At 35.4% G+C, this 12,072-nt stretch overlaps 1 protein-coding gene across 1 annotated transcript in view; it reads left to right on the top strand.

Annotated features, from left to right (window-relative positions):
* Window positions 1-1,007: 1,007 nt before the first annotated feature.
* The window catches only part of LOC126769952 (potassium voltage-gated channel subfamily H member 8-like), an 83,642-nt gene continuing 72,577 nt past the window's right edge, over window positions 1,008-12,072 (top strand). Inside the window, exon 1 of the mRNA XM_050488987.1 lies at window positions 1,008-1,113. The gene's annotated coding sequence lies outside the window, so the exon portion shown is untranslated. The remainder of the gene's footprint in view (window positions 1,114-12,072) is intronic.

Genomic DNA, 12,072 nt, shown 5'->3' with positions numbered 1-12,072 from the left:
TAGAAAAAACTTCAAAATATAGGTATACACCTTTTTTAAGTCAATTATTCAATATGGAACCTTTTATGAATTGTCATTGCTTAGATTAAATATTACACAATTATATATATTTTAAGAATAATAGCAATGCCTCTTTCTTGAGGAACTATTATTCCTATTCACCCCTCTAGTGGGAAGATAATAGCCCAAGAGATCAGGATCTAACCTGAAACTTTTACATTGGTGGTAAATCATTGAGTTATTGATCCTTAAAGAGCAATGAGAATTATGAAAATGAGCTCATTTTATTTTCTAAATTAATCAAGTTTTCATTGTTATAATTGAAATTACCTGCATCGCAAGATTTTATTTTCGCGGCTTAAATCAACACCGCATCGCGACATGAGGTACCTAAACCATTGATTTTATTACTCTATTTATGCAAGTGTCTATTATTTAGATATTATTTGCAGAAAATAAAAAAGACAATCAGAATAAATCTTATTTAATTGCATTACCATCTACTGTAACTAATTAATAATTTTAGTCAACAATATTTTAAGTGAATTTACTTTTTAAGTCATGTTTTATCTTCCGTATGCGTAACTCTTATCGAAATCAGATAAGCGCTTTAAATATTTGATAAATATCATAAACTGGCATTGCGTTTTATTAATATATATACGTATATAACTTTTTTATGTTTGTCCGCTTTAACTGGTTTTGAATTAGCTAATTGAATGTGGTGCAATAAGAAAGTAACGAAGGCGCTTGATGTTGAGACGTCAATCGTTACCACATTTAGATGCTAACTCTGCAGACGATAATGAAGATGTAAATTGGCGTATAGGGAGTAAGGGGACCGGGGGGAGAAGAGGTGGCCCGGGTAACCTGTGGCGTATCTGTTGCGCCCGCCCTCCCGGCCTGCCGCTCCCGGCCGCAGGCAGTCTGTCTCCCCGCGCCGGCAAGCCGCGCCGTTCGCGAAATAACGCGCGTACTTCCGTACAAAAGCACGTGTTTGTTAAAACCTTTGTGTTTAAAAAATGCACAATGTTCACCCAAAGTTTATACATAGGTACTTAATAAATTGACTTCGCTCAATCTGTAACTTTGTTCTCAAGATTTCACGTTAAGGTAATTAATTGTGTTGTGATAACGAAATATTTTATTTTTAACACTAAATATTCTCTGCCTTCCTTTAAAAATTCATAATTATTTAATAAAAAGAATTATAATTATTTAAAAAAATACCAAAATAATATAAGTATTAAAAGAACCGTAAATATTCAAATATTAATTATGTAATAATTTTTTTTTACATTGATCTAGTAATTAAATATTTTTTGTACTTATTAATAAAATAGTACCTAGAGGTACCGGTATTAGTTAAAAACATGTAAATTTATTTCCAATTTTCGTCTAGTACATAATTACATTGAAATAATTTACTCTTACCTGATAAAATGACCATACAAACCCTTATTTTAATTTGTTTTTTGAATTCCTAATATACAGTTTTAATAGCAATACTTTTTTTACTTACCCCGCTCTATGTAAAACTGTATACTATGAATACATATTATGATATTAAATATTTATCTTGTAATTTAAATCGCTTAGAATAATTGCAAATATAGTTACGTGTATATTTGTTATACGATAAAACACAATTTCATGTAGCATGAAAAAATAATAATAGGAGCCAATAAACTTTCTTAATTATATTCACTAAGCAGGTATCGACACAATATTATCTCTACATAAACATTTGCGCTCTGTCGTAGCAATACAGATGGTGATATATAATTTTTTATGAGTATATTCGCAGCTCAGAATATTAAGTACTTTTTTTTAGATTAATAAACAAATCATTGCAAGAGTCATGAAGCAAACGCCGGTCATTAGAGAACTAAATTTATCGCACATATTCTGTCCATAATCTTTATCTGCTATCTGGGATCGATACAGATATATTAGTGCTAGTACAGTTCAACATATCGCATAACCTTGGACTTAAATGGTTCTTAACAAATTGATATAAAATAAAAATATATTTTATTGGAGAATAAAATATAATTTCAACTTATCCAGTTCATGTCAAGCGCGGTTAAAGTTATAAAAGTGTTATAAAATTACTGAAGAGTTAAGTGTCCAGTGAAGTGATTTTGCGGTAGCTGTCGGCAGGGGTCCGATGGCCGACCGGGCCGCTAGATCGATCCTTGCCGCCACGCCGCGCACTCGTTGAGTGCATCCTACGTGTGCAGCCTCAGCTATGCCAGTTTTGATTTCCTGCAGTGACAGAACAAGTAATCTCCTGGCGCCGCGCTGAATAAACGTTTCACGTAAAGTTACGAGCTTACAGATAGATAACTAGGTCATAAAATATATAATGTAATATAGAATTCATATTCATATGAAACGCTTGCAATTTGTAAACAGTCATAAAAACTTGGATTTACTAAGAGGAGAACAAAGACGTACACTCAGACTTACGAGTATGTATATTTCCAGAGAAATGAAACTTTTTTTTTCCTTCCTTAAAGTAAACATAAAACTAAATAATATTACGTGTATCTTTAAATATTTATATATTATGCATAAATTAAATCTTAAGTAAGGAGGTATTTAAAACGTGACATAATTGCGAAAAAGTGAAACTCAAAAACTTAGTTTTACGCTGATTCATCATAATTATCAGTATCTGATAAATGCTTCTCTTAGCAAAATTACGATAAAATTACCGTAATAATTATGCATGGCACTTATTGTTGCCAGGTTGTCAGTTTAAAAAAATCAGTATGCATTGAATAAATATCCATACTAATTAAACTTTTATATTCTTTCCTATTACTACTTCTTATTATCTTTAGCATATGCCTAAACTTTTATTAAAATGATAAGGCTATTGCTATATAACATTTATCAATCTTATATTGATTACAATTCTATTAATTATTTATTTAACATTTAGATTAGCTAGTGTCAGATCACGAAGATTGAAGCTTTCCGTAGCACTCGTAATACAAACAACAAGTAACAATGTTATCTCTGCGATCCTGATATACGATTGGTAGACGCACACGTGCATTTTAAATCAGTATACCATATTGTCGATCTCATACTTGAACTTGAAAGTAAATCAAAACAAAATGGATGAACTTTTTTGAAGGCCATTTTTAATTTGAAGCAACTTGTTGCAGGATTGAAGTTGCGACAGATAAACAAGAAATACGATTATAAGAATTTATTAATTTTCCTTTAACTTATTAAATTAATCAAGCAAATGTATTACGGTGTTTGAACACAAGCTGCTGACACGAAAATACTTTCACCGAAATACCACAATCATAAACCAACGTGGTAGGCGGCAAATATTTATTTACATTACACTACACGCTCCGAAAAAATATTTACGGTAGGTTGATGAAACAAGTAAATCATTATTTCCTAGACTTAGGACAGTGGAAATAGCCACAGGGCCAACGGATGAGATTTACAGCCATCGTAAGTCTATTTTTAATTTAAGGTTTATTGTATTAAGTTTATCTGTTTTATTTTTAATTACCTCGATTTTTTAAATGCAATTTATGTTTTTACTAAAAAATACAAAATGGAAACATAGCTATATTTTAGACATAGACATTAATTTGTTTTACAAATTATCCTTGACTCAACTTAATAGAAAACCTCATTATCTTCTTCGAACATTTAATATCAATCAACAGCCAATCGTTGTCCACTGCTGAACATAGGCCTCTCCCAAGGTGCGCCAAAGCTCCCTGTCCTCCGCCTTCCGCATCCAGTTGGTGCCCGCCACCTTCTTAAGGTCGTCGGTCCACCTGGCTGGAGGGCGCCCTACGCTGCGCTTGCCGATTCGCGGTCTCCACTCTAGGACTCGTCTGCTCCAACGGCCATCGGTCCTACGACATACGTGACCAGCCCACTGCCACTTCAGCCTGCTAATTTTGCAAGCTATGTCGGTGACTCCGGTTCTTTTCCGGATAATCTCATTTCTGATCTTATCCTTCAAAGATACTCCGAGCATAGCTCGCTCCATAGCACGCTGAGCGACTTTGAATTTGTGGACTAGTCCCGCAGTTAGTGTCCACGTTTCGGCACCGTATGTCATGGCAGGTAAGACGCATTGGTTGAAGACTTTCGTCTTCAAACATTGCGGTATAGACGACTTGAGGACTTGACGAAGGTTGCCAAATGCTGCCCATCCCAAGCGAATTCTTCGATCGGCTTCCTTCTCGAAGTTGTTGCTACCGACTTGTATTATTTGTCCTAGGTAGGTATATTCACTAACAACTTCGAGAGGTTTCCCCTCGACGTATATCGGTCCCGGCACGACATGCCTATTGAACATGACCTTGGTCTTGTCCAAGTTCATACCGAGACCGACACACCGGGAAGACTCGCCTAGGCTACGCAGCATTTCGGTGAGTTGTTCCAGCGACTCTGCTATGATGACGATATCGTCGGCAAATCGAAGGTGTGAGATGTACTCGCCGTTTACATTGACTCCATACCTAGTCCAATCCAGCGTTTTGAAAACGTCTTCCAACGCGTTGGTGAACAGTTTCGGGGATATTACATCCCCCTGTCTCACCCCTCTGCGCAGTTGGATCGCCTTCGTCTTACAGTCCTGGATGTGGACAGTCATTGTAGCGGCGTTGTACAGACATCTCAGTACCTCGATATATCTCCAATCGATATGACATCTCTGCAATGAGTCGAGCACTGCCCAGGTTTCGATGGAGTCGAAGGCTTTCTCGTAGTCCACAAATGCCATACACAGCGGCTGATTGTACTCTTCGGTCTTCTGCACAATCTGCCGAACAGTATGGATGTGGTCCACGGTGCTGTAGCCTGATCGAAAGCCGGCTTGCTCTGGGGGCTGGAACTCGTCAAGTCGTCTGGCGAGACGGTTCGTGACGACTCTTGAGAACAGCTTATACACGTGACTCAGGAGGGAGATTGGTCTGTAGTTTTTCAAGAGGGTTTTATCACCTTTCTTGAAAAACAGTACCACCTCACTCCCGCTCCACGTTTCCGGGGTCTTGCCATGTTGGATGACGGAATTAAAGAGGCTTGCTAGCTCTTTCAGGACCGGAGTCCCGCCTGCCTTAAGCAACTCTGTTGTGATTCCGTCATCTCCCGGAGCTTTGTTGTTTTTAAGCTGTTCTAGAGCCGCCCTAATCTCTTCTTGGTCAACGACCGGGAGCTCCTCGGAGTAATGGCGCATAAGAGGGGCGCGCTGGTCATCAATACTGATTCCCAGGGGTTTATCCGATCTTGAAGAGAACAACTGCCCATAAAACCTCTCTACTTCTCCGATAATCTCAGGCCTAGAGGTAACGACCCCACCATTTTCAGTTTTAAGTTTTGTCAGACGCGGCCTCCCAAACTTGCGAGCGAACACTTTCGATCCCCGATTTTGCTCAATCGCAGCCTTGATGGCACGGGTATTGGAGCGTCGGAGATCGCGTCGCGTCAGCGTTTTTATTGTTCGGTTTAAGGCCTTATCTGACAAAAACGATGGTAGTTCTCGTCGTTTTCTCATGAGCTCGAGTGTCTCAGCAGAGAGTTTTGGTGCGTTGTCTCTTCTCTGTGGCGGAAAACACTTGCGGGATGTGTTTTGCAGTATTTTGACCAGCGTGTCGGTTCTCTCATCAATGCTGCTTATGGTTTCCAACGCGGTGAATTGATTTTGAAGTTCCATTTGGAACTTTTCGGAGCCTTGAGCAGCTTGGAGCATGGTAGGTCGGAGAGTAGACCTCATCATTCTCGATCTTTCGGCTTTTAAGTTGATATTTAGAGTGCCTCGAACCAAGCGGTGATCACTTCCGGTATTAAACCTATTGATCACTGAAACATCTCTAAATATGTGCCTTTTATTCGAGATGATAAAGTCTATCTCGTTCCTTGTCACGTTATCGGGGCTTCGCCAGGTCCACCTCCTCTGAGGCTTCTTTTGAAAGAAAGAATTCATCAAAAAAAGCCCCTGCGCTTCGAGAAAGTTTACCAGCATTTGCCCCCTGTGATTTCTGCAGCCCAAGCCGTAAGGTCCGACTTTCGATTCACCGCTATCTTGTACTCCCACTTTAGCATTAAAGTCTCCCATAACAACATTGTAGTGGGCCCTCGAGGTGTCGTTGAGGGCCTTTGCGATGTCCTCGTACATCGCTTCGACCACATCATCAGAGTATGTCGAAGTTGGCGCATATACCTGTACAACCTTCAGGGAGTACCTGTCGGAAAGTTTTAGGACAAGGTACGCTACCCGGTTCGACACACTACTGATTTCCACAATGCTGCTAATGAGATCCTTTTTGACTAGAAAACCGACACCACCCTGGGAGAGGTTATCACCTTCGCGGAAGTAGAGTAAGTTACCGGACTCTAGAGTTATCGTGTCCTCCCCCTGTCTTCGGACTTCAGATAACCCCAGTATATGCCAGTTTATATGACTTAACTCTACTTCTAATTCGGCGAGGTGATGGTCCAGCCTCATCGAGCGTCCATTATACGTTGCCATTTTCAGTCGTTTTATACGGTAGCCTGCCGTGAACCGGTGATTCTTAGCACCCCCTGCCCTGCCGATACCGCGACCGCTACCTTGGTCGGGCCTAGCGGGCTTGCCGGTAACTGGGGGCCTTTTTTTGGGCGCATCTGCCATTTAGGGAGGTGGTTTGCCCATACTCGCCGCGCTGGGCAGGCGTGTTGGCGAGCGCAGTAGGGGGTAAGATGTTTATGGGAGGGGGGACGCTGCTGCCCATCCCCCCTTTTCCCCGTCCCTCAGTCGCCTCTTACGACACCCACGGGATGATTTTAATAAGTATTTTATAAATGTTTACAAAATTAAAAGCAAAAAACGAGAAGAAGCATTTTTAAATTTGTTAGTAAAAAAACTAATTTAGCAATTTGCGAGCTGTAGTTGCACGTTAATTGAAGATATCTTGAACAATAACTTTGCAGTCGTCAAACTAGATAGTAGGTTAATACAATTAAATATACAATGATGTTAAATATACATAGAATTGCAATCTTTACTTATATTGTTCAAATTTACATAATTGTTTATGTTTACCTGGTCATTAGTTCCTTTCAAAGTATAATAAAACTATATTTACAATTTTTTTATAATATGAAATATATGTTTATCTATAATTTATTTACATATTTTTATCACATATTCACCCATTTTCTTTTGTGGAAAACGTACTATCATTTTTTGGTGCATATCTATAAAACAATACTTTTCGTAATACATATATAAGTTAATTTTCCTCCATTTGTAAAACAATTTGGAATTGTATGATAATTTTCTATGTTCATGTTCATTTATAAAATGATTGAAATAGTAACATTAAATAACAAAATACATTTTATATAAGACTTAATGATGACTATAATATCTTATATAAACATACAACATATTTTCTCTATGTTGGTTGCTTATATTACAATAGGTATTTACTGCATACTCGCGTATTTTGTAACTACAGGCAATGTAGACACGTGTAATGGACAAGATAATCCACCTTCGTGTAAACAGAGAGCTACTACGCTTCACAAAGGACAACGAGTTAATTAGGTCGTTTGATAATGTAGAATGAGGTTCCTTTAATCCCACCTATCATATAGCCAGCTCAGCTTCCAACACAGTCCATCAAGTATACTGCAGCCCTCATGGCTTAATTTTAAATTATAAAATAAAATCTCCTTTTCTAAAGCTTCACAAATTAATAAGCGATCAAAACTTGCATGAGAATATCTTTATACAATTACAAGCAGGGTGAAGCGTTTGCCCACATCCTGTTTATACCACGGTTGAATCATTTTTTTTATTTTCAACAAAACTTTATAATGCCACTTTATTTTAAGTACTTCCTTTTTAAAATGGTTGCATGTTGGCTAATATTTACTTTTACCAAAATTAATAAAACATTATTTAAATCAAAACAAAAAAATTGAAAATATATTCTTTATTTAAACGAATAGAAAACTATTCTATTAATCGGACCTAGAATATACAAACGGTTAATTGGAAGGAAATAAAAAATTAATTATAATAATAACAAATTTATTTTGTTCTGTTAGCCCTGTCTGTTTTCTTAAGTTGAAAACTTAGATCATATGAGTAAGTAGCAAATAATATAATAAATTCCTCCAGACCGATTTCGGCCAAAGCGGCCATTCTCAAGAGCGATTAGCCAACTGCACAGGACTTATTAAAGTGTGTGCGCAAACAATCACTACTACGCACTAACACTCATAATCCGATAGGATGGCAATCCGACACGACCGGAAAGAGGTCAGGCGCAGGATCAATGGCTTTACGTGCTATGTTTTCCGAGGTACGGGAGTGTACATACTTCCAACTTAAAGACTCCGGGATGCTATTAAGAATTTTCGACAGAAAAATCAATAACTTTTATATGAACCCAGGACCTCCGGGTCTGTGGCCTTACATCTAACCACTAGACTAACGAGGCAGCAAATAATATACAATTATTTAAAATATTATACATTATATTTAAATTATTTAATATATATACATGTACAAAATAATATTGTAGGTATTTATGCGTATACGCATCGTCGATGCGATTTAATTCAAACTGTAAAGTTTTTGATGTTTATAACGTGAATTTTTCTGGCATAGTGTTTTTAATCATTGGCGTGAAAGTCGTTTCGGATGAATCAAAAAATGTCAAATTAACAATTTAAATAAATCTATAATAACTGCTACTTTTTTAGGGATATTTACTAATATTTTTCATATTAAGTAACTGAACTTACGATACGAAAAATTTTAATAAGGCGGCGTTGATTAAATTTTTCATCCTAAATTTTCTTAAAACTTAGAAGGAAAATTTGAATGTTAACCTTAATTGTTTCAATTAAATATTTTAATGTATAACTGTATAAATAAAGACTATGTAATAAAATTATTAGATAATATTAAAAAGTCCAAAAAGTATCCATAAACCTACACAATACACATATACAGTATCATATATAAATAAATTCTTAGAAGTAAATTACGTACTATGTACTTTATATATGTATATATATATTTTTGGTTGTAGATTAACAATAATGCTTATGTTTGAAGTGGCAGGTGTACTATTAATAATAATGTATATTGTATAGTTCCGCTTAATACGTCCGAATTACGAATTAAGATCTGGTTTTAATGAAACTATAAATTAAAAAAGGATATAATTTTTGAATAAATCAAACAAACGAATAATGCCTACGACTCATACTTTACGCTAGAACTTGTATTTCGGTGCATTAACGCCACACAGAAGCTTTTAACTTCAAAAGGTTTTGTTTTTGTATTCAATCGTGACACGGATTGAATGAATTGGATTGATGTTATTTAAGCCGGTTATATTTGCATAAATGTTAAAATAAACGTAAGTAAAAAACGAACGTAAAAATATACGTGTATTTAAATTTATTTATTTATAAAGACCGAACGAAACATGGAAATGTAATATTATTAATAAAATCCGTATACTGCTGTTGTTTTGTAGTATTATGTGCATTACCCGGCTGACGACGGTCAGGGTTGGGCCACCTAAGCAGCTGAGTGAATATTTCCTCGTACCTTTTTAAATATTTATTTTTAAAATTTGTCTTCGTTATATCTTTACATTTCAACAAGAATGTAAAATTCACATCTCCTGTTGGGAGTTAAAACATGAGTACTCAGTATCGTTTTCTACATTCATTACTTTGTTGTTGCAGCGTAATGGCAAAGTAGTCACTATTAATTATAAAAATAGAAAAGAAGGCGATATATTTACTCGCAACATGCTGGGATCTCTAGTTTACTCTTCGGTAAAGATACGGCGCTGGAGGGGTGCGCCAGCAGAGCATCAGCAGTGCTGGCGCTGGTCAGGCACGGATGCAATGCGGTGTTTTTTTTAAATATTATCTACCCGTCCCAGCTTCACTCGGATAGAAGAAAGGTGTACATAAAACGTTTATATCATAATGCATACAACTCTATTGGTTTACGTGGCGAACACCAGTAAAACTCCCAGATGACATGAATTTTTCCGACATTTTCAACAATCATCGTCCTCACGAATTATTCCGTTTCTTTGCAAAAACCGTATAAAAATTCGTTAAGTAGTTTTTATCGTGATCAGACAGACAGACGGACTTTGTTTTAAAATATGTATTGATATTGTGGTCCAGTGCTGGTGCAATTGCTATGCAAATATAACTAAATACGCCTTTGCATACTAAAACACAACAAATTTATATTAATATAGTACACAGGTTGTGGTACCGAATAATCGCTATTCACAGAAATCTTTAGTATATTAATGAGAGAAATAAAGAGTACACATACTTATTGAAATAAAAACAATCAACTTTTAATACATTTTCCAATAATATATTTGCGATTGAAGTTGATCAAATAGTTTTTACAGACGTTTAGTCTGGTCGGTTTTTCACTAGGATTGAGATAGACAGCAAAAACAAAAGTCTCTGACGTTTAAATATTCATAAACGATCTTTTATGATATTTTTGCCTCGGACTCGTTTTAAACTGTCCTCGAAAATTCATCACAAAAAGATATCCTCGATTCATACTATCAACATGTATTTATAAAATCTATCATGTAATAGTTTTTATTCTGTTTTTGTTTTATAAAGAGTATGTCTTAAAAAAAGTATTAGCGCTTAAAATTCCCACTTTTTGGCATAAGTAGGAAACCTCCGCATAAGGAGTTTGCTGCTTATTCCTCTATGCGGCCCTAGTGTTGACAGATTGATGTACTTACACTTTTCAGAATTTTATTTGATACATGCAGTTTTACAATTTTTGCACACCATTATTCTTTTATTTTCAAATAACAATATAAAGTGTATGTCCAAATTATAGTCCAGATTTTAGTTCGCGCCTTAAATGAAAATTCATGCAAAGTATACATTTTATTGACAAACATTTAAACCTCCTCTATACATATAGTCGAGAAGTTTTTATAAGATTATTAATTCAGGTGAGTCATTAACAATTAACGTTAAACTCAATATTACATATTTTTTTTAAATAAAGAATCTAATGTTTATCTCAAAAAACATATCTTATACAATTTATAACAAAATGTCATATATATTATGTATGTGTTTAAAGTGTCTAAATAACAGTCAGATATTAAATATAAAGCTATATAAAACAGAACACAAATAATTTCATCTCCTACGACTACCTTCCTAACTTTTATTGTATATGTGAACGAAACCTCATATCATATGAAAATTTAAAAAAAAACAAGCGTGACTGTCCCGACCGCTATGATATTGCATATATAAAAAGTAAAAAAATATACTATTTCAAAAAAAAGAGAAAAATCATTAAAAAATTCGGTATCGTTTTTATGCAAAAAAAAAATTCTATATTATCGAAAAAAGATAAAAAGAGTATTGGTTGATTCCAACAAATTCTCGCATTTATAATACTTGTAGGAATTTAAAATTTAGCAACTCAATATCATAAAAATGAATGAAATAATAAAATTTAAATAATCCAACTCGGTCAAGCCGTTCACGGCAAATCGGTGAACACGTATAAAATGAACAGCAAATACGAGCACTATTTTATTAAAATATTCTACTTTATAACATTGTACTACTGTTTGTATTATACTCAAATACATTTTGTTAAGAGGGTTAACAAAATGATTGGCAGTCAAAGACTTCGTAAAATTCAAATGTTAGAAAAGTTTTAAGGCGTGGAATGAGAGAGTCGTACTTATCTATACTATACTAATATTATAAATCTCTCTTTCTTTTACGCTTTTAATGCCTAACCACTGAAACGATTTTGATAAAATTTGGAATGAAGCAAGCTTGAACCCCAAGGACGGACGTAACTACATTTTTTAACTTAATACCTCACAAGCGGGCAAATACTAGTTGTACATATATATTTATAGTAGTATTATATATTTTATATATATATTTTATTTGTCCAGAGGGTGGATCTACCAGTTATCTGTCCGATAGCTGGTTGGAATCACTACGGGTACGCGACCCCGGACTGCTCTAGCTACTAGTGTC

The sequence above is a fragment of the Nymphalis io genome, chromosome 8, assembly GCF_905147045.1.
Source record: "Nymphalis io chromosome 8, ilAglIoxx1.1, whole genome shotgun sequence".
NCBI classification, from domain to species: Eukaryota; Metazoa; Arthropoda; class Insecta; order Lepidoptera; family Nymphalidae; genus Nymphalis; species Nymphalis io.
The sequence above is the reverse complement of the archived record's forward strand: the minus strand, read 5'-3'. Positions and strand labels throughout refer to the sequence as shown.